This window comes from Cydia splendana, chromosome 23, assembly GCF_910591565.1.
Source record: "Cydia splendana chromosome 23, ilCydSple1.2, whole genome shotgun sequence".
NCBI classification, from domain to species: domain Eukaryota; kingdom Metazoa; phylum Arthropoda; class Insecta; order Lepidoptera; family Tortricidae; genus Cydia; species Cydia splendana.
In genome coordinates this window covers 6368745-6391144 of record NC_085982.1, presented here as the reverse complement: position 1 = coordinate 6391144, position 22400 = coordinate 6368745, and the positions used below count along the sequence as shown (strand labels likewise).

The following is a 22400-nucleotide window of genomic DNA, read 5'->3' as shown; positions in this document are numbered from 1 at the left end:
GATATGATTTATTTATCTCACAATATACAATGTCACTTAAAATTACACATGGTAAATTTTTAGGAATAACCAAGCAAAATTTCATCGACTGAGGAATTAATGCATGGGTCTCCATACAACATCTTGCTTCGTTTACTCCACTATTCGGGGATCTCGAAAACGGCTCTAACGACTTAGACGATGTAGATGAAATTTGCTAATAAAGGGGTTTTCGGGGTCGAAAAATCGATCTAGATACAGATAGGTCTTTTCTCTGGGAAAACGCGCATTGTTGATTTTGTATATGTCTCCCAGATATTTATTATTATTGTATGTCTTTTCAATATCTCAGGACCAAGGGGTCCTCGACCTTTGGGAGGCATGCGTGGGGCCCAAGGCAACAGCGCAGAGTCCCTTTAAGACAATTTGATATTTAAAAGCAAGGGATATACTTAGTGGCTACCATCCCCGAGCGCACAGTATAATACGAGTAGGTACATCCAGAGATGATCCCGGCAGGTGCAAAGACTATTGCAGTGCAGCACTTTTGAGCTGCTATGGGATCTAAGGTCATAGGCTATTGATTTGCATGTTGGATGGACTGGATAATGGGCTATGGGAGGAGACTACCGGACACCTGCAGTGACAATCAGTCTCGGAATTGTGAAAGGCAGGTGGTGACTCGCCAAGTAATTGAGTGGGCCCCACACAGGCCGCACGCATAGTGCGACAATATAGCAAGACTTTGTAGCGGCTGTGACTGTGTGTCTCGTAAGCCAAAGCGCCGTAATACTTTTCGATTGATCCGACCCCTTCTACGGGTTATTAAAGAAGTTTCACGTTAAAAGTTTTTTCTACATAATACATATCATCATTTCCTTTTTTTTTACCGCTAATGCGCAATGTAAAGAATAATTCGAATGCGAATTTTGTAGCGAAATAAGCGATTTAGGACCAGTGTGTGCCACTTAACTGCTGTTTCGCATTATGGTGGCACTACTTGCAAGACTCAAGGTAGAACAAACAATGATTATTTCACTTTACTGCCACGCCAACAAAATTTTTTCCTTAGCTGATACTGCAAAATCGTGATGTATTCTGTGCCTCCAGTGTAAAAGAGTTAAACTCAAAAAATGATATTTTTCAGTATGGCCGAAAAACGTTTCAAACCGGGTTTTCTCTACATTCTTTATAAAAAAATTAGGTTGTCGTATTTATTTTAGATAGTTTAAGTAATGACTTAAGAATTACAACTTGTCATTTAAATTGACCTGACTTTTGTAAAAGTAACAGAAATATTGGTTTAGCCTTTTTTACAAAAATAATGAATGTGTGAAAAGGTTGAACTGCACTTCTGGTGTTGCTAAATCCTTTTGAATTTTTGTACTGTGTTACTGTAAAGAAACCATTTAGCGAATTAAATGTAGTTTTTTTTTAGAATGATGGTAAAAAAACCACACCAAGTAGAATAATATAAATGTAATAGAGATAATCCAGATGATGCCATCCTAAAAATTACCTATAACAGATACCTACCGTAACGGTTGTAACTGCTCAATAAAGAAACTTAAACATAAATATGAATAAGATCAATTCATTAAGGCAAAAGGCAATCCTAAAGCTCTCTGGAAAACAATTAACAATGTAACAAATCGTAAAATAAGAATAAGAATAAGAATAAGAATAAGAAATGTTTATTAGCACAAATAATAATTAATAACACAAGATGAAATAACACAAAACTAAGATTCAATTACATAAATATTTGTGCCAAAAGGTCCCCACTCAGCTTTTTGTCACGTCAAATAGACAAAAATCAAAATAGCGTACTACTATAGACATTAGAAACTCACCTTCTTATATCTCACGACCCGTAGCATCCGTCCTAAAATCCGCCGAAGAATCGCCATTCGCCATCGCTGACCATTAGGACAGATCCCTTAGTGTGTGTGTGTTTGTATGTCTTTGTTTTCTAGATGTAATATGTTGTGGCGTTAAATAAATGTATTTTTAACCGACTTCAATTTCATAGAAGGAGGAGGTTCTGTATTCGGTTGTGGCTATTTTTTTTTTTTTTTTTTTCTATGTACGTTCACCGATTACATACGATTACGTCCGACATCCGTAGTCCGATTTGAGTAATTCTTTTTTTGTTTGAAAGGAGCTACCTCCGAGTTGGTCCCATTTTAATTTGGTTCTGTTCTGATGATGGGATCCATGAGGAATTGAGGGAACTCCTCAATTTTTAAAGGCACATGCATGGTGTTTTGGGCGTTTTCTTAAGCAACTCGAGCATTTTCTCTCGAAAACCACTAATTTGATGAAGTAGACCTGATGATGATGATTATTTTGATGATAATGATGATGATTTCTTTAAATGTAAATATGTTCAGCGATTACTCTGGCACCTGTGATCCGATATGAGTAATTCTTTTTTTGTTTGGAAGAAGTTACCTCCAAGGTGTTTCCGTATTATTTTTGGTTCTGGTCTGATGATGGAATCCATGAGGAATTAAGGGAACTCCTCAATTTTTAAAGGCACGTGTTAAGTGATTTCGGGGTTTTCTAAAGTAACTCGAGCATTTGCTTCCGAAAACCACCAATTTGATGTACTGCAACTGTAGCCTTACCACGAGTTTGACATTGACATATTCGCTAACGTCTTATGCATCTAAATGTAACTTTTTATGCATCTCGCTCACACTAAGGTTAGTACGAGCGAGATGCATAGGAAGAAAGTTACACACATGCTAGCGAATATATCAATGTCAAACTCGTGGTAAGCTGGTAAGGCTACTGATCGGGGGTTAGGGTTAGGAGTTAAGGGGTCAGAGATTAACGGGTCGGGGAATGGCGGTTGAAGGGTTGCTGGTTCAGGATCGAGGGGTTCCTGGATCAGGGGTTGATGTGCTGTAAGGTTGAGTGATCGGGGGGCTGAGGGATTGGGTCAGTGGCGGGGCGGGCGGATGGATTTAGTTGACAGGAATTATAATTTCCCAGACGGACTCGAGACAATTCCTGGTTCAGGGTCGAGGGGTTCCTGGATCAGGGGTTGATGCGCTGTGAGGTTGAGTGATCGGGGCGTTGAGGGATTGGGCCAGTGGCGGGGCGGAGGATGGATTTAGTGTAGTAGTGACAGGAATTATAATTTCCCAGACGGACTCGAGAAAATTCCTGATTACATAGATATTTATTAAAGTAATAGGTACACGAATTTAGTGTTAAACATGATCTTGTTTTTCATTCATGCGTCGCGCTCTTAACAATGCGTTAAAACTAAAAATGGAAAAATAAAAACTTTTTACAAAAAAAAGCAAACCGACTTCAAAAAGGATGAAATAAAATATTATCCTTTTTGAAGTCTATGCGTTACCAACTGATATGTTTGAAGTCGGTGCCAAGCCAAGTAGTAACAATACCAGTCAAAATAATCAGCTTTATAGCTATAAATCCCATTAGAACTGCACTAATAACTATTACAAATGTATAAGTAATTTTGTCTGCCTCTTTGTCGCCTTTTCATGGCTAAACAACTGAACCGCTTTAGGTGAAATTTGGCAAGAAGGTAAATTTCTTAAATTGTTTTATATTTTGAAATGTAGTCCTCTGGATAAGGGACGGGAAATTACTCAGTCCCAATCTCACACTTGCGTGCTATAGACTGTTCGAGCATTAGTAAGAAATGCTCTTTAAAAAAACCGACGAAAAAAAAATGCATTGGATTTCCACTAATGTGCCGACAAACATGGTACAGACTGCGCCAAGAAGGTTTGATCGTGTGTTCTGAGGTGTGTTCTTAGATACAATCGACGTCAAAGATATATTTACACTTTTGCACCTTACTCCTTTGTAATAAGGCGAAAAGTGTAAACATATTTTTAACGTCGACTGTACCTACAGAAAGTACGTTCATTGTCGTCGTGTAAGGCAATCCAACGTAGGTACATCCTTATCGAATCGCACCAAAATCATGGTATGCTTCAAAATTTGGCTTGGCACCGACTTCAAACATATCAGTTGGTAACGCATAGACTTCAAAAAGGATAATATTTTATTTCATCCTTTTTGAAGTCGGTTTGCTTTTTTTTTGTAAAAAGTTTTTATCTTTCATTCTTTCTAATGGGCTGGCTAAGATCCAAAATTATAATTTCGATAATCCGAGCCACCAGCATGTGTATCCGTGGGACACGGCACAAATTCAAACCCATCCAACATTTTTTCGGCCTCAATGACGGTGCAGCCCTACCTAACCCGTCTACCTCCACTCTGCACTAGCGCCATCTTTTTGTTGTTGCTCATTCTGTTTTTTTTTATAATTTTACATTTTTGATGAATAAATGTTTTATATAATTAGAAACTCACCATCGGTTAATGCCATAAATCAGTACTTTTCTGATATGGGAAAATCCCTAGCGGAACGGATTTTGGCAGAGGATGGATCTCATATTGTTACTCCATGTGTTGTTCTAACACGTTTGTTCTTCTAGAGACAGACCCTGGCGAGGTACTTGTTATGTTATCTCACTTAAAATCTGTTGTGATGTACTTTTCTTATAGAGGATGTTCTTAGTCATTTGGTATGTATTTTGGACTAATCTATTCAGCCATTTTCAATTTAGAACACTTGAAATTCAACTATGGATTGTGAAATTTTTGAACGTTTTCTAATATTAATTTGTTAGATCAAGGGCCCTTTTCTAAAAAACTTGTAGCTTGTAATACAAGCGAATGTCTGTCTGACTTCCACTTGTACATATTACAAGTTACAAGCTTTGAGAAACGGGCCCCAAGTATGGAAAATGTTACAGTTTGTTATATATTTCCCATACAACCATTTCCAGTCGCCGTTACGACGCGGTGTTGACACATCTTGTGTCGACACCATCTGTTTCGGTCACAATTCCAGTCGCAGAGTCGTCGCCGTGTCGACACAGTTACCAGAAATGGGGAAGGGTCGACACATGACACAAAGTGACATAAAGTGTGGTCGCCGTGTGCACACATTGTTTCGGGTTTGCGACTACTTTATGCCAAAATCATTCGTTCATTCGTTCATTTTGTTCCTGTCAAATGGAAACTGTCACATGGAAAAATACTTAAATAAAAATAAGTGACATTAATACGCCATCTCTTAAACGGATTACAAGACGTAATTATATATTGTTTGCATTTATATTACAATATGACTTAAATTATTATGGGGAATTAAACTGCTCGAGTGATTTGATAAACTAAGTGTAATATAATCAACGCGCCACCACATTGTTTTAGTTTAGCCGGAAATTAAATTGTTTACTTCTCAGTGCCTGTGTTCATAACTATATTATTTGAAGCATTTTTAGTACTTCGATGCGTATACTATACTTAAATAACAGAAATAACGCTTTACATACTACGAAACTTGTTAATTATGATGTATAAATATGGTTCAAGGCTGAGAAATATTGCAGTCACAAATGTTTCGACTTTGTGTCGACTCTGTGTTGACACATGACACGCGCTGTCAAAAGTAATAACAAAGTTACTGGTATGTTACTGGATTTGCAAAATGGCTCCTTGTGTTGATTTGTTTTCAGATATTCTCAAAGTGTAAAAATGCCGTGGTCAGAGATGGGCATTAATCGATTAACTGTTTATTCGACTAATTAATGGAATAAAAAAAGTTAATTCTCAAATTTTAATCGCGATTAGTTTAGTCGACCTAACATAGATTGAAATTGAATTAATCTGAATATTAATCGAATAAATTATCGATTAAATCTCGATTGAAAGTTGACAGGGGGCCATTTTTGTACGTAAAAATAATAGAAATGTCTTGCATGCAGATGGTAGCAAAACACTTTGTCATAAAAGTCGAGATGGGTGTCGATATATAGGTTTTAGGGAGTGCCGATTTCGAAAATAATGACCATTTTGGAATCCGAAATGGCGGCCATGCACTGTGTCATAAAAGTCGTCATGGATGTCGTTTTATACGTTTTAGGGGGCCCCAATTTTGAAAAAGATGACCATTTTGGAATCCAAAATGGCGGCCATGCACTATGCCATAAAAGTCGTCATGGGTGTCGTTTTATAGGTTTTAGGGGGCGCAGATTTCGAAAATGATAACCATTTTGGATTCCAAGATGGCGGCCATGCACTATGTCATAAAAGTCGTCATGGATGTCGTTTTATAGGATTTAGGGGGCCCCGATTTAGAAAATGATGACCATTTTGAAATCCAAAATGGCGGCCATGCACTATGTCATAAAAGTCGTCATGGGTGTCGTTTTATAGGTTTTGGGGGGCGCAGATTTAGAAAATGATAACCATTTTGTATTCCAAAATGGCGGCCATGCACTATGTCATAAAAGTCGTCATGGGTGTCGTTTTATAGGTTTTAGGGGGCGCAGATTTCGAAAATGATGACCATTTTGGATTCCAAGATGGCGGCCATGCACTATGTCATAAAAGTCGTCATGTATGTCGTTTTATAGGTTTTAGGGGGCCCCGCTTTCAAAAATGATGACCATTTTGGAATCCAAAATGGCGGCCATGCACTGTCATAAAAGTCGTCATGGGTGTCGTTTTATAGGTTTTGGGGGGCGCAGATTTCGAAAATGATGACTATTTTGGATTCCACTTTTATGACAAAATACGTAGCCGCCATCTTGGATTATAAAATGATCATCGTTTTCGAATTCTGCACTCCCTAAAACCTATAAATCGACATCCGTGACGACGCAAGTTATCTTTATTTTCAGATCTAACAAATTGCTACAGAATACAAAGGACAAAAAAGAAGCGAGGAGGTAATGAAACATGCAAAAATACAGATGATTCCTCGACGCAATTGGGTGATTCTTAAATTGTGTCCAGATTTTTTTTGTCATAAAAGTTTATATTTTTCACATATTACTAAATCTATGGCAAAAGTTATAATATTGCAATGGATTCCATCGCATGTAGGTATAAGTGGCAATGAGACAGCTGATGCATTAGCAAAACAGGCATGCAGCGATGGCATTGAATTTCACTTGAAACATTATATGGGGGCAATAATGACTGTTTACATTTAGTCAAATTAAAGTGTCGCGAATTGTGGAAGGAATATTTCGACGAGAGATCTAGGGACAAAGGTATTTGGTATAAGACAATACAGCCACAACCCTTTAATTCTCCTTGGATTGATAATAGTGTGTTGTGTAGGCAGGATCTAGTTTTATTATTGAGATTGCGCTCTGGACACATTCCATTGAATAAGTTCGCCTACCTCATGCGTAAAGTGAATTCGGAATTATGCACCTTATGTAATCGCGTCGAGGATGTGTATCATATTTTAATGGAGTGTGTCCGAAATGAGCGACTTAGAAGACAGATATTTCATGACAATGACAGTTCCATTGGGTTATGTAATACCTACCTTTCGAACCCCATGTCTGAGGTTGTTGAAAAGGTACTAAATATTGTTAAGTGCGGTCTGAGGGACAGAAATGTGTGATGTAATTAAACTAGATGTAGCTATTTACTTTCTTTTAACTTTGTTAATTAAGTCTGTTTTTTATGGGGTGACATATTCGTTCAATCGAAAAAGCCCCTTATAAAGGAAAAAAAAAAAGTTCCGTGACATTTCGACCTTGTAATTTTTTAAGTAAATGTTTTTGTTTATCTATGAGGATCTCACTAGAATAGTATAATCAAGGTATGTTTATATTTGATGAATGAAATAGTAACGCAAAAAAAAAAATATTTGTGTCTTATATTCCTGCCGAAGACTTTTATTTTACCTTTTCCTTCTACACAAGTTTGGCCAAGTAATAAGAATTTAGGGCACTCAATTTTATTTTCACTTCTACAACAGTAAAGCTACGAGGCCATGTTTTGGTATCGTTTTCGTATAAATTCGCAGTACCAAATTTAGTTAAGGTATCACATTGACACCATTCCGAAGTAAAAACATATAAACTTATTAAAATACTTTCTTTTAAACTCCTCTTCACGCTTAAACTGCTGAACAGTTTTAATTTAAATTTGGTACACATATATTTTGAGTCCCGAGACAGGATATAATAAGTTATCTCAAAAATCACCCTTTAAAGGTGTGAAATGAGGTGTAGGGGGGAATTCAGAATTGACTTCTTGAAGTTAATACTGTTTAAGTTTAGGTTTGAAGTCATGTTTTTTCATCATTTTTAACTAAATCAAAGATGTAGACCATCCCAAATTTCATATAAATCGGTTCAGCGGTTATTGATTTCCCGTACAAATTTCCACGCCACTTTTCACACCTTCAAAAGATAATTTTGGTTATAAGATCTATCCTATGGCCTGTTCCGGGACGCAAACTATTTCTATACCAAATTTCAACGAAATCGGTTCAGCGGTTAAGCGTCAAGAAGAGTTTCAAAAAAACCGGCCAAGTGCGAGTCGGACTCGCGTATTAAGGGTTCCGTACATTAAGTCCGACTCGCGCTTGACTGCACATTTCTAATAGGTTTTCCTGTCATCTATAGGTAAAGAACTATTTTGTGTATTCAGACGGACATACATACAGACGCACGAGTGATCCTATAAGGGTTCCGTTTTTTCCTTTTGAGGTACGGAACCCTAAAAAGATTTATTTTTATTTTGTGGAATGGTGTCAATGTGATATCTTAAATGGATTCAGCACCCCAGATTTATACGAAAACGATACCAAACACGGCCTAGCACCTTCACTGATATAGATATATCAAGATAAAATTGAGAGCCCTAAATAAACTTTCAAGAGCGGATATCTCAAAAACTATTCAACATATCGAAAAAATTGACGGAATAAACTTGTAACAAATTAAATTACCTTTCATTTTGTATAAGTGGCCATGTCGCTGAGATGCATAGTTTCCGAGATATAATCGAAAAACGGGAAAATGGGACCTTCAAAGCCCCCTCTCTCCCCCCCGCTCAAGGGCTACGGCCGGGGACTTTTGATATGTTCACCTCCTAACTTGTCAAACCGAGTTACGGAGTCAAAAATTGTGTTCCGAGCATTTCCCTCTACAACTTTTGGAGCATTCGTTGCCTGACCTAAGTAGCTTATTGAATTTCTTTAAAAACTTTTCTGTAAAAGGTTGACGGGTGTTGGGTGTTTATATGGTTTCGGTCGATTATTATCATTTGCATTGCCCATGATGACTTACTAGAATTACGAGCACACGAGACACTAATAGTAGTTTGACAAACCTTGGTTTTCAAGAGGTATTTTATATTGACATTTGCTGTCACAAATTTGCTGTCAGATTTAGTCGCAAACCGCACGCAAAGTGCACACAAATGTGTCGACACCTTGTTACGGAAAAGTGTAGACACGGCGACGACACTTTGTTTCGAAACAATTCTAGACACATTGTGTGGACTCTGTTACGACACATCTGACATTTAGTTACCACTTTGTGATTCTGCGACTGGAATGGTTATATGGGTTGTGATCTACTCACAAAGCCCTTACATTTGGTACCCCACATGTATGTTTAAAAGAAAATTTAAAAAAGTTTGTACTGCCGACTTTATGACGTCACAGCAACTACCTCCACCACTTTCGCGCTTGTCATCTCATATATTTGTGTTCAGAGCATTACACTGAATGCATCGATACCATTTCACCCATATGCGAGACCACATGAGCGAAAATCGATTTCTAAAAGACTTTTCGTTCAGCGGCCAGCGAACGAGACTAGGAATGCATCTAAGTGAATTTTGATTTCTTTACACCGAATGTTACTTGAAATGTAGTTTATTCACTAAGATTTAACTTTAACCATCGTTCGAAACACGATTTTTAAGTACCAATTTTTTAAACAAGATAATATAAATATAAATCGTTTTGAACATAATAGTTAAGACTTTTGGCAAACTTTAACCCTTTTGCACAATCGATATCTCAGCAATTAGAAGTCGTGGGGATGTGAGTGTCAACACAAAAGATGAAATAAACACTATATTGGCAAAATTTTTAATTTGGATAAACTTGACTCAAACCCTTTTACACTAGACTGGAGGCATATAATTATAATGAAAAAATTTCAATAATTTTAATTAAGATATTTTATAATAATATTATTAAGGTAAATGTGGAGAAGACCGTCCACCGGCCGTCCGCCTGCCGGACGACCTCTTTTGACGTCGCTTTTGACTGTTGCGTTTGTACACATTCTCCACTTACAGAAGGCCGGTAGAGCAAAAGGAATGAAGCTCCTCCTTTCTGACCGTGTTAGCGACCTAGGGGAGGTAGGGGACCAATGGGCAGCCGGGAGGCTCGGGCACCTCCTTGTAAATCGACCTGATTTACAAGGAGGTGCCCGAGCCTCCCGGCTGCCCATTGGTCCCCTACCTCCCCTACGTGTACAAAAGTTCTTGCTATCTTCGCTGCAATACAATTTATATACCGGTCTTCTCTACATTGACCTTCCGTATAGGGTCCTTTAACTAAATTGTTTTTTCTTTTCAGCTTATGATTTGTACGCTCTACTTGTGACGTACAGTTATTACAAGGAAAGTGAGACACCTCCTGCCCCGTAATGAAGCCTGTCGCATTTTTTTACACCAAATCTGTATTACAATATGTTCCTCAACTTTGATATAATTAAATAATCAAATAATATGAGACTTATTTGTTACACAAATTGATGAGGCAGAGAGCTCAATAATTACGTACGTGGACACTCAACTAGCAAATTATGTCGTAAAAAAGGCAGCATTACGTTTCTCTTTCAAGCTATTGGTCGAGAGATAGATCTGTAAAATGTCGAAAGAAAGATCTGACTACGTTCTCTCATTGCGATATGGGCGCACTTCTCCCACCTTTTAGTGCTGTACGATCGTAAGAGTATCGTAGGAATAGCCAAATAGATGAAAGAATATTGCGTAATCGCAACTAGAATGCACGAATGCTACTTTTATTTTTTAAGATAAAATCATTAAAAGCATATAATCATACCATACAATTTATTAACAAAAACGACCTTTCAAGATTGAATTCAGACTAGGCGGTCGCTCCTAAATGAATAGACCATACCAACAAATTTTATACCAAGTGTTTTTGTGTTGCTTACGGTATGCTATCCTTGTCTAACTCGCTACCTAATTTTGGGCGCTAGAAGAGCGTATTTATACTTAAATGCGTTCAATTTATTTATTTAATTTATTTATTTAAGGATCACCAACGGATAATACATCTACACAATTACATAGAAACAAGGACATTTAACAATAACAGACGCTTAGCCACTTATAGGTGACCACAGCTCACACGTGTACATAATATATCAAAGAGAGTATACATAAAAACAACTAAAATTTACTTAAAGTTACTTAAATTTACATAGAGTAGAGAAATATGAACAGGAAAACATGTGTAAGCATGCAGACATAGAATTAAAATAGTAATAAAGTACCATGGGATGAAATGTAGAGGCCATTCCTCTAGTGTGACTTATTTAGATGCGAGGCAATTGCGTTTCTGAATTTTAACTCTGGATCATTAAGTATATCTATACTCCTGGAGTCAGGGATGGAGTTGTATAGCCGTACCATCCTAGAGATTGGCGAGTTGGTGCCTAGCCTTGTTCTCCTAAAGCGCTCTTTAAACAGTTTGTAGGTCCCTTTTCTAGGTAATCTATTAGGTGTGGTAAAGTTTACAGTTTTTAGCAACTCAGGACAGCATATACCTCTACAGTTAACTAGCTTATGAAGGAACATCAAGTCGTGAACTTTTCTTCTGTTACTGAGAATAGAGAGTTTGAAAAATTTTAAACGGTCTTGATAAGATCTCAAACACCGTGCTTTTCCGGATGTATAGCTCAATATAGCCAAGAAGTGCTTTTGCACTCTCTCGATCCGGTTCTTGTGGACTTCGTAACAAGGTGACCAAACCTGAGGGCAGTATTCCAGGTTACTTCTGACAAGAGTCTTAAATAATAGAAGCTTTGTACGGGCTTGTTTAAAATGCTTGGTGTTCCTTGTCACAAAGCCCACCATTGCAGAAGCTTTTTTAATGACGTAATCAAAATGTGCATTGAAATTTAGCTGATCATCTATCATTATGCCTAAGTCACGCACAACTGTGACTTTCTGTAAGGTTAGTCCATTTATATTGAACTCTGTTGGTACTGGGATTTTGTTTCGCGTGAACGTCATGTGGTAGCATTTTTCGGAGTTAAGTGCCATTTTATTACTTTTGCACCACTCGGTTAATCTGTTAACATCGTCCTGTAACTTTGCACGGTCCACATCATTATTAATAGGTCTTATAATCTTTAAATCGTCAGCAAAGAGATAGGCTTCAGAATTCCTGAAACAGTTGACTATGTCATTAATAAAAATTAAGAAGAGCAGGGGGCCTAAATGTGATCATGCAATGTGCAATTTCACCTCTAAATACGGTAACACCTCATTAGCCACTCACTGGTTGCCGACAGTTTATTGCTTTTCGCATCGACCTGTGAGTGGTGAGTGGGCCGCCAGTTTAATGCTTTTCGATCCGACCATTAACGGGTTGACCGCCAGTTAAAGGGTTAGGGGTATTTAGTGGTGAATATTAAACCATTATCATTTTATCTTTTATGGCTCCTCAAGACTCTAATTAGGGAAGAAGAGAGCAAACGTGAGTTTAGCGGTTACCTATACACTTATGGTTGAACAACATTATCCTATTAGTTAAAAGTTGGGCGCCGTAGAGGAAAAACGAATTATTATTTGACGTTAGATACGTTTTATGAAGAGTTCAGAGTACGAGATCACCACCGCCACGCCTCTGGAAGCTCGAGTACAGGCCGCGCATCGCTTACGCTCCGTAGCGATCGAAACGCAACTGTCACTGTCACACTAATATGGAAGAGTGATAGTGAGACATAATGCTTTTCGTTGTCGAAGCGATAGCGATTGTAACCTTGGCTAGGCCGCCAGGGCCGTAGTAGCACACGCCGGGCAGCGACACGGTGCCGGGCAACACAAGTATGGCTACCACCAGTTTTGACATTGACAGATACGCTCGCGTCTACGTAAATTACTTTCTATACATCTCGCTTGCACTAATATGCGAGTACGAGCGAGATGCATAGAAAGTAAGTTACTTAGACGCAAGCGTATCTGTCAATTGATGTCAAAACTGGTGGTAGTGCTTAAGGTAACGCTGCGTCTTGCGTAAGCGAACAACTCGCGAACGCGACGACGCGGCGCGGCGCAGCGGGCCCAAGGCGTTCGCGTTCGCAACGAGATCGCCCACCATAGGACACTTCTATAGGTATCAAAGGATTGATTCATCCCGCGCCGCATCGCTTCGCTTCGCGTTCGCGTGTTGTTCGCGTACGTAGTACTCTGCGCAATATATTATATGTATATATTAATATATATTTTCAAGTAATATTTTAGGTTTCTTTTGTAATATTGGCTGGCGTTGCCACTTTTTGCTACCTACTACCAAGACAGAATTATTTAAGATTACTGAGGTGAGTTACAACAAATTGTATTGATCGATCAAATGTCGCAATGTACTTTACCAAAAATATTTTTACAATTAAAATTATTATAAACAGGGATTTTTGATACTAACCTTTCTGTATGTGTGCGTGGCACACATACTACGGCGACTTTTTCCTTGACCGTTTACAGTGAACTACAATGAGGGTTCCATTCTTTTGTTAATAAGCCCTGTGGTAGGAACGTGATCATATTAAAAACTATTGTAAAATATTACCTGAATTAAAACTAAGCAGTTTGGCTGGTAATACAGTCGGATTAGGTCTAAACTTTAACCTCGAAATCTCTAGAACAGTCCTGAAATTTGGTATATATTTTAATTAAAGGTCTCTTTTTCATGTCCACACTAGGTACCTTTTTGACATTTGGGGACCTATTAGGTCTAAACCATAGTCTAATAAAACATGGTCTTCTCTTCCCAGAGTGACACAAGCCTGCGTCACAATAACATTGCCACTTTATATAGAGCTATCGCATATTATTATATAGCGCTGTCGCATGATGACGTAGGCTTGTGTCAGTCACGTGACCACGAAAAGACGGGAAGAGAGTACCAGGCGGAGTATATTATTATACCATGGTCTAAACCTAATCCGTTTGTATTATAGGAGGCCGATTCAAACTTACAATATCTGGGAGACTATAAAGAACTCTAAGAAAAAGACTATATAAAAACTCAAAAATGCCCGTTTTCCCACGTTTTCCCAGAGATAAGAGCTAGATTTTTCCGTCTATTACTAGCCGACAAATCACTCTGTCCACCTAGGTGGACACCCCCCAAAACCCCATATAGCAAATTTCACCGAAATCGTTAGAGCCGTTTCCGAGATCCCCGAAATATACAGGGTGTCCCTAGCCATTGGACAAAGCCGAAATGTACATATGCATTAGGGTATTTAGAAACAGTATACAAAGTATCATAACAATCGGTGTAGCGGTTACGAAGAAATTAACAAATTACGATTTTTTTACTTTGGAGCAACCTGTATGCTTCGAGCAACACCGGCTTCCGACACATCGGAAGGGAGGGGCCCAACCGATATCTCACCGTACAAATCTTTCTGCCATTTTTCGCGGGGGGAAAGGTGCACACAGTCGCACTCACACACTTACATACAAAATCCAATCTGTAATGACGACACAAATACATAGAAAATGACACACGTCAAAGACAAATCTTGCAAACCTCGATCTCTTTTTGTGTACGGACGAGTGACAAGTGTCACAACACGCACACTAACACATTTTCGTTGAAGTATGTTATTGTATTCTGAGCATAGACCTATATAATAGGGACAAGACATATTGTTCTATACGTACAATTGCTTATAGAAATAGCACCCATTTTGACGGCACACACACAAATATATATCTATCTCGTTTTTACTCAGTACTGTAACCCATAGCAAAAAAAGGTGACAGTATTTCAGTACGGACATAAAGTGTTCCATGAAAATACGTAAATACCTAATGCGGCCGAAAATCCGCCATGTTTAGTCACCCAAATGTCATTGTCTGTCAGTTCAGCCGGTACTTGTCCTGTCAAAAAGTCGTGGTGAAAATTAAAATTATTAATTATCTTTCAATATTTTGCTTGTGATTGAAAATAATTGAAGCCAAATGTGAATAATTACGTCGCGAATATGCCAGTGTGTAGTGTATTAGGGTGCGGCATAAGAAAACCACCAAATCAGCCATAAGAGCGCTATTACATTTCGGCGTTGAGCGAGTTTAGGTATTTTACGCGCTGCGGCAGGCCGTGCGAGCTCAGTACGCCGATCCCTTCTACCACACTCGCACTACAATGATGGATTAAACATTCTTGATCCTTCGCGAAGCATATTGAAATCAACCATAACAACACTAACTGTACTTAACTTTTAAAGTTCTAAAACTGTTATTTGGTAAGTACGAAAATACTAAATGCAGTGCAAATGTACATAGGGGCTGTTCATAAATTACGTCATCTTTTTTGACGATTTTTGACCCCCCCCCCCACCCCTCAAATCATCCAAAAATCAAGCTTCGGATGAATCTGTTTCCTCCTACGTCATGTTACCATCATCCGATGTCCAGACCCCCCCCCCCCCCCACTCCTCCCATTTGAAACGACGTAATTTATGAATAGCCCCATACTCGTACTTATGAAGGTATATTACTCGAAAGAAATTATAGGTACCTACTCGCTTATTTACATGTTTCGTCATTGCATTTGGTACCCATAGGATGTAAAGTTTGTATCAACGAGGGTTTAAAAACGAACTGGTACTGAGGGTCTGATGATGATTAAGGTGGTCACGGATACCAATCAACCATGTAGTAACATGATTAGGCTCGTTTGATTCGTCTCAACAAGATCTTTGACACTGAAGATACACAGGGTCTGATGATGGAGCTGGAAGGTGGCCACGGGTACCAGTCTATCATGTAACTAAACAACTTCGTGTTTGGGCTCGTTTGATTCGTCTCAACAAGATCTTTGACACAAGACAGTACTCAGGGTCTGATGATGGAGCTGGAAGGTACCATTACCAATCAACCATGCAACTAAACCACATCGTGTTTAGGATCGTTTGATTCGTCTCAACAAGATCTTTGACACTAGGTGATACTCAGAGTCTGATGATGGAGCTGGAAGGTGGTCACCGGTACCAATCAACCATGCAACTAAACCACTTCGTGTTTAGGCTTGTTTTATTCGTTTCAACAAGATCTTTGACACAAGATAGTACTCAGGATCTGATGTTGGAGCCGGGAGGTGGTCACCGGTACCAATCAACCATGCAACTAAACCATTTCGTGTTTAGGCACGTTTTATTCATCTCAACAAGATCTTTGACACAAGGTAGTACTCAGGGTCTGATGATGGAGCGCGAAGGTGGCGACGGGTACCTGTCTATCATCATCAGACCCTGAGTAGTATCTTGTGTCAAACATCTTATTGCGACGAATCAAACGAGCCCAAACACGAAGTGGTTCAGTTACATGGTAGACTGGTACCCGTGGCCACAGTCCAGCTCCATCATCAGACCCTGAGTACTAACTTATGTCAAAGATCTTGTTGCGACGAATCGAACGAAGCCAAACACGAAGTGGTTTAGTTGCATGGTTGATTGGTACCGGTGACCACCTTCCGGATCCATCATCAGACCCTCAGTACTACCTTGTGTCAAAGATCTTGTTGCGACAAATCAAACGAGCCCAAACACGAAGTGGTTCAGTTACAGGGTAGACTGGTACCCGTGGGTGGAGTCCAGCTCCATCATCAGACCCTGAGTACTAACTTGTGTCAAAGATCTTGTTGCGACGAATCGAACGAAGCCAAACACGAAGTGGTTTAGTTGCATGGTTGATTGGTACCGGTCACCACCTTCCGGATCCATCATCAGACCCTCAGTACTACCTTGTGTCAAAGATCTTGTTGCGACAAATCAAACGAGCCCAAACACGAAGTGGTTTAGTTGCATGGTTGATTGGTACCGGTGACCACCTTCCGGCTCCAACATCAGACCCTGAGTACTATCTTGTGTCAAAGATCTTATAGAAACGAATAAAACGAGCCTAAACACGAAGTGGTTTAGTGGCATGGTTGATTGGTACCGGTGACCACCTGCCGGCTCCATCATCAGACCCTGAGTACTATCTTGTGTCAAAGATCTTGTTGAGACGAATCAAACGAGCCTAAACACGAAGTGGTTTAGTTGCATGGTTGATTGGTACCGGTGACCACCTTCCGGCTCCATCATCAGACCCTGAGTATTATCTTGTGCCAAAGATCTTGTTGAGACGAATCAAACGAGCCCAAACACGAAGTGGTTTAGTTGCATGGTTGATTGGTACCGGTGACCACCTTCCGGCTCCATCATCAGACCCTGAGTACTATCTTAAGTCAAAGATCTTGTTGAGACGAATAAAACGAGCCTAAACACGAAGTGGTTTAGTTGCATGGTTGATTGGTACCGGTGACCACCTTCCGGCTCCAACATCAGACCCTGAGTACTATCTTGTGTCAAAGATCTTATAGAAACGAATAAAACGAGCCTAAACACGAAGTGGTTTAGTGGCATGGTTGATTGGTACCGGTGACCACCTGCCGGCTCCATCATCAGACCCTGAGTACTATCTTGTGTCAAAGATCTTGTTGAGACGAATCAAACGAGCCTAAACACGAAGTGGTTTAGTTGCATGGTTGATTGGTACCGGTGACCACCTTCCGGCTCCATCATCAGACCCTGAGTATTATCTTGTGCCAAAGATCTTGTTGAGACGAATCAAACGAGCCCAAACACGAAGTGGTTTAGTTGCATGGTTGATTGGTACCGGTGACCACCTTCCGGCTCCATCATCAGACCCTGAGTACTATCTTAAGTCAAAGATCTTGTTGAGACGAATAAAACGAGCCTAAACACGAAGTGGTTTAGTTGCATGGTTGATTGGTACCGGTGACCACCTTCCGGCTCCATCATCAGACCCTGAGTACTATCTTGAGTCAAATAAATACATATAGAATGTCAGGTCGTTTCAAATATTTTTAATCCTGTCCGGTTGTTTATTAAACTGTACCATTATAAATTATAATACTATAAAAACAGTGCTAGGATCAAAGTCTCTCGTTGCGGTTTACACGCACACAGTATAGCGTTTTACACGGCGCCCGCCGCACACAATGATAAAAAACCTCGTCGTCGCCGTTGAAAATGTGCGGAGCCGACCGACACACGTCCTGCCTCTACAAGCTCTGCCGCGGCACTGAGCTGGCGCAGCGCGCGTCATCGGTAATATAGAGTAGTTTTCAAAAAATTGCCAAAAAATTATAGTAGAATTTCATAAACACTAATGTATACCAACAGTATAAGCAAACGTTGCAGATTGCTTGAGTATGAAAATGACTTCGATATTAAGTAGATTTTCGTAGGAATTGACACTTGTTTCGGAGAGAAAATCGAGTTCGTTTTACTTTGATTTTCTCTTTCTCAAAGGTATGTAGGAAAAATATAGTTTGATATGCCTAAAGTACAGGGTATTAGTAATACAAAATAGCCAGGTTTAGCAGAGTAAAATTCTCAACATTTCCAAATAAGAGCTCGCCATTCAGTGCTTCACGGGGTTTTTCGGAAACGACCATCAGAAAAAAAATCATTACTAATTTAATAAGTCCTTTTTCTAATATTTACAACGATATTTATAAAGATAAGAAGACGCTTTTACTGGAACAAGTACTCATTGTTTCTAATAATGAGCGCAAAGTCCTGAATTTCGTCGACTAGTATCATCAATTTTGCATTATTTCGACTTTTCTTGTAAGAGCGCTCTTAACCATACACAGGTACGCTATAATTTACATGAAAAATATTGGTTATTGTTAATGCTCCTGGGAAATTTAAGGATGTTTCACATTATAAATAGCAAGGTTCTTCTGTGCAGTTATAGATCATGAAGTGATTTGATTTATTTAACTATATTTTTACGCTTAAATAATGTAAACATTTCAGCTAGGGTTGTACTTTATTTATCGACTTTGATATCGATATATTATGATTGCCTATTTATATTTTCTTATTTTATCATGCTACCCCGCTTCAAACCAACTAAATTATCTTAATTTAATAATTAAATCATTTTTATAGCTTACCAAGAAATGAACATAAAAAGAAAGAGCTGGAGATGGAGACCCTGACCGACTCTCGGGAGCACTCGGGTCCGTGGGGTCGTTACTCCACAAGCTGCCCTGCGGGCTTTTTTATATCATTATTAAAGTTTTTTTATATAATTCGACATTAAGAGACCATATACATATAGTTGTAATTTATAAAATGGTTAATGTATTGTTATTATTTTGCTTGTATGTAAATTCAATGTTGACGTATAAAAATGCCCTTGTGGCCTATTTGCTGAATAAATGTTGAAGAAGTTGAAGAGCGGAAGTCATTCCTTATTTTCGTAATAAAAAAATGTTCTGAAGGTGTTTTGTTTTTTTTCACCCGTCGCTTAATAAGCTTGAATTTTGTATCGCTCTCATCTCACTTATAGATACGGCGCACCAAGGTCGAGGTGCAGTGCGGTAGTGTGTTACAGACTTCAGGGTTGGCAACACAACAAAATTGATTGTAATAGAGAGGTAAAGTCCAAGAAAAACACGTACACTTATTCTGACATCCAAAACAGATGGCGCTGTATTGCGCCATGTGTTTTGCGGTCACTAAGTTGTCAAACGTCAACTTTTGAAAATCAGTGTTACCGCAAAAATCGCAATATGTATTGAGTAGTACAGCGTCATCTCGTTTACCTGTCAAATTTGAAGCACGAAATTGTCCTAGACTCCACACATCTTACTCAATCAAAGTATCTTTTCACATAACAATATACTAATAAAGAATTTTTATTTATTTACTTACTTCCTATTAAAACATAAACTGCACAAATAATACATACTTAGTATTTTAAATAAAATGAGCCGAGAACGTTAAAAAGGTATCGATGTATCGATAAAACCTAGTAACAGTAAAAATCTTCTGGGCAGCACTAAAACCGCCATGTTTAGTCCTAAGATGACGTCACAGTGGCACGCATTATTCGTTGACGTTTCACTTCCATAGGTTTCATATTTCAGTGATTCTGAGAGATAAGAAGTCGGATTTGTCGCTCGACCGATACGACAATTACATGAGACTAAAATATAATAATTGTGTTTGAATGTAATTAAACGTATGATATGTAAAAAAAATATTACATGTGAAACGTAACACTTTCTTTTTGTAAATTTGATGTCCCCGACCTCTTTTTATAACAAAAAACCGAGCAAACAGGCATTTTTGTGCAGCAGTGTACACGCGCGCGTCTGGACTCGGTCTAGTGAAAAATCCAAGTGCAACTAGTTTTATTACCCGCGCTAGATTAGATTGACGCGCTAATCTTGTACCTCGGCAGAGGGGAAATAGTGCGAATGCCTCCCTTCCGTGTTGCTCGAAGCCTGTATGTGTTAGTAGCTCCTGAGGTAATAAATAGTATGAAACCTTCTTCGACCGTTTTGATTATCTTTTTTATTTATGACATTACTAAGATTCTGACTTGTGACATCATTGCCGCACATTTTCAAACAAATTGTCAAAAGCACTGCCAATGATTAATACAGTATGTTTCTTTTTGTTGTCGATTATTGGAAATAACTTTTGTTTGATAATTTATTTTTTTATCTTTTGTTCTAATTAAAAAAATATTACCGTTACAGCATTTCTGAGAAGTAACCCTACGTGGGATTTCAGGGTTTGTCCAATTGCTAAGGTCACGTTGTATACAGGGTCATTTTTGGACCGCTAGCCATATTGTGCGAGGTGATTGGGTAGGCCATACTGAACAACTTTTTCTATGGGACCAACTCCGAAATCACAAATATTTTTTTAGCCGTTTCATAGATTTTGGTCAAGTGGCTGTCGACGTTTTCTATGGGAAGGCCAATTTTTTTTTGGAATTTCGGGATTGGTCCCATATAAAAAGTTGTTCAGTATGACCTACCTAATCACCTCGCACAATATGGCTAACGGTCCAAAAATGACCCTGTATATACAAGATGATTCATGAGACGTGAGCAGGACTAATCCTGCAGCACACTCAGTAACTAATAATTGATCGATCACCGTCGTATTTAGGTGAAAAAAAGGAAAAGAAAAAAAAAGTAAAAGTTCTTTATTCGCATAAAATATGGTACATAGGTGGTAAGTAAATAGAAAAAATCCAATACAAAGACATATTTTGCTATACAATAGCATGCAAAGTAATAACCCTTAAACACTAAACTTACATAAAGTATACGTATAGGTATATACATATAATTATGTGTTTCTGTCGAAGAGGGAATTAGTTGAGTAAAACACTTTGTTCCTTAAACCATTGATAAAGCTTACTTTTGAATAAATTTAAAGGGAGAGCTTTAAAATTGTCTGGGATTGCCTTAAAAATTGTGATACACGTGTGGTAACTTTTTTTCATAAAGAGAGCACTATTAGGAACTCTATCTAACACAAGTCTGTCCTGATTTCTTGTACTTCTTGGGTATATTTCTAAAGCTTTCTTAAATAGTTCCGATATATATTTGAGGCAGCTGTGTTTTTTTACAAACACAGCTGCCTCAAATATATCTAAACACGGTAATATCAGAATTGTATATTTTTCAAATAAAGGTTTACATAACCCTCGCGAGGGCATGCCACACATTGCCCTTAAGCATTACTTTTGGGCAATAAATGTCCTATCGATGTTAGTAGAATTGCCCCAAAGAACTAGACCATATCTTAATATTGACTCGACATATCCGTGATATAAGCCATAAAAATTGTGTCACCAACATGGTTCTTCCAATTACAATTTTATCTAGCATTAGTCCTAAGAATTTTACAACATCAACTTCTGTGATTTGTGTGTTATTATAGTGTAGGTACTTACATCTAATGTCATGGACGTCATGGTTCTACTTCTTACATTGCAAAACATATAAAAAAACTCAAAAATCGCATTTTACCAGAGATCAGATCGATTTTTCGACCCGGAAAACCGCCATATAGATAATAATGAATATTTATTCATCGAAATCGTTAGATCAGTTTCCGAGACCCCGAAATTTATAAATATACAGTATGTATCTGAACGAAAAGCGATTACTTAAACCTGTTAATGTTTAGGTTATACTGAGCAACTTTTAATATGAACCCACCCCGAAATCGCGATAAAAAAATTGACTCTCCCATAGGAAATTTCAACATCAAACCAGCAGAATGTATGAAACATCCAATTTTTTTTTGGCAAGCGTTTGAGTAATTGCTTTTCGTTCAGATACAGGGTGTGTTGCTCGTTTAAAGGTATAATATATATCGTATCGTTGTCAACGTAACCTACCTAGTATTGAGCTTACAGATTAGAGTAACGAAAAAGTC

At 38.4% G+C, this 22400-nt stretch overlaps 1 long non-coding RNA gene across 1 annotated transcript in view; it reads right to left on the bottom strand.

Moving 5' to 3' along the window:
* LOC134801917 (uncharacterized) overlaps positions 1-22400 on the bottom strand; it is a 204840-nt gene that overhangs the window by 164476 nt on the left and 17964 nt on the right. The window lies entirely within an intron of this gene.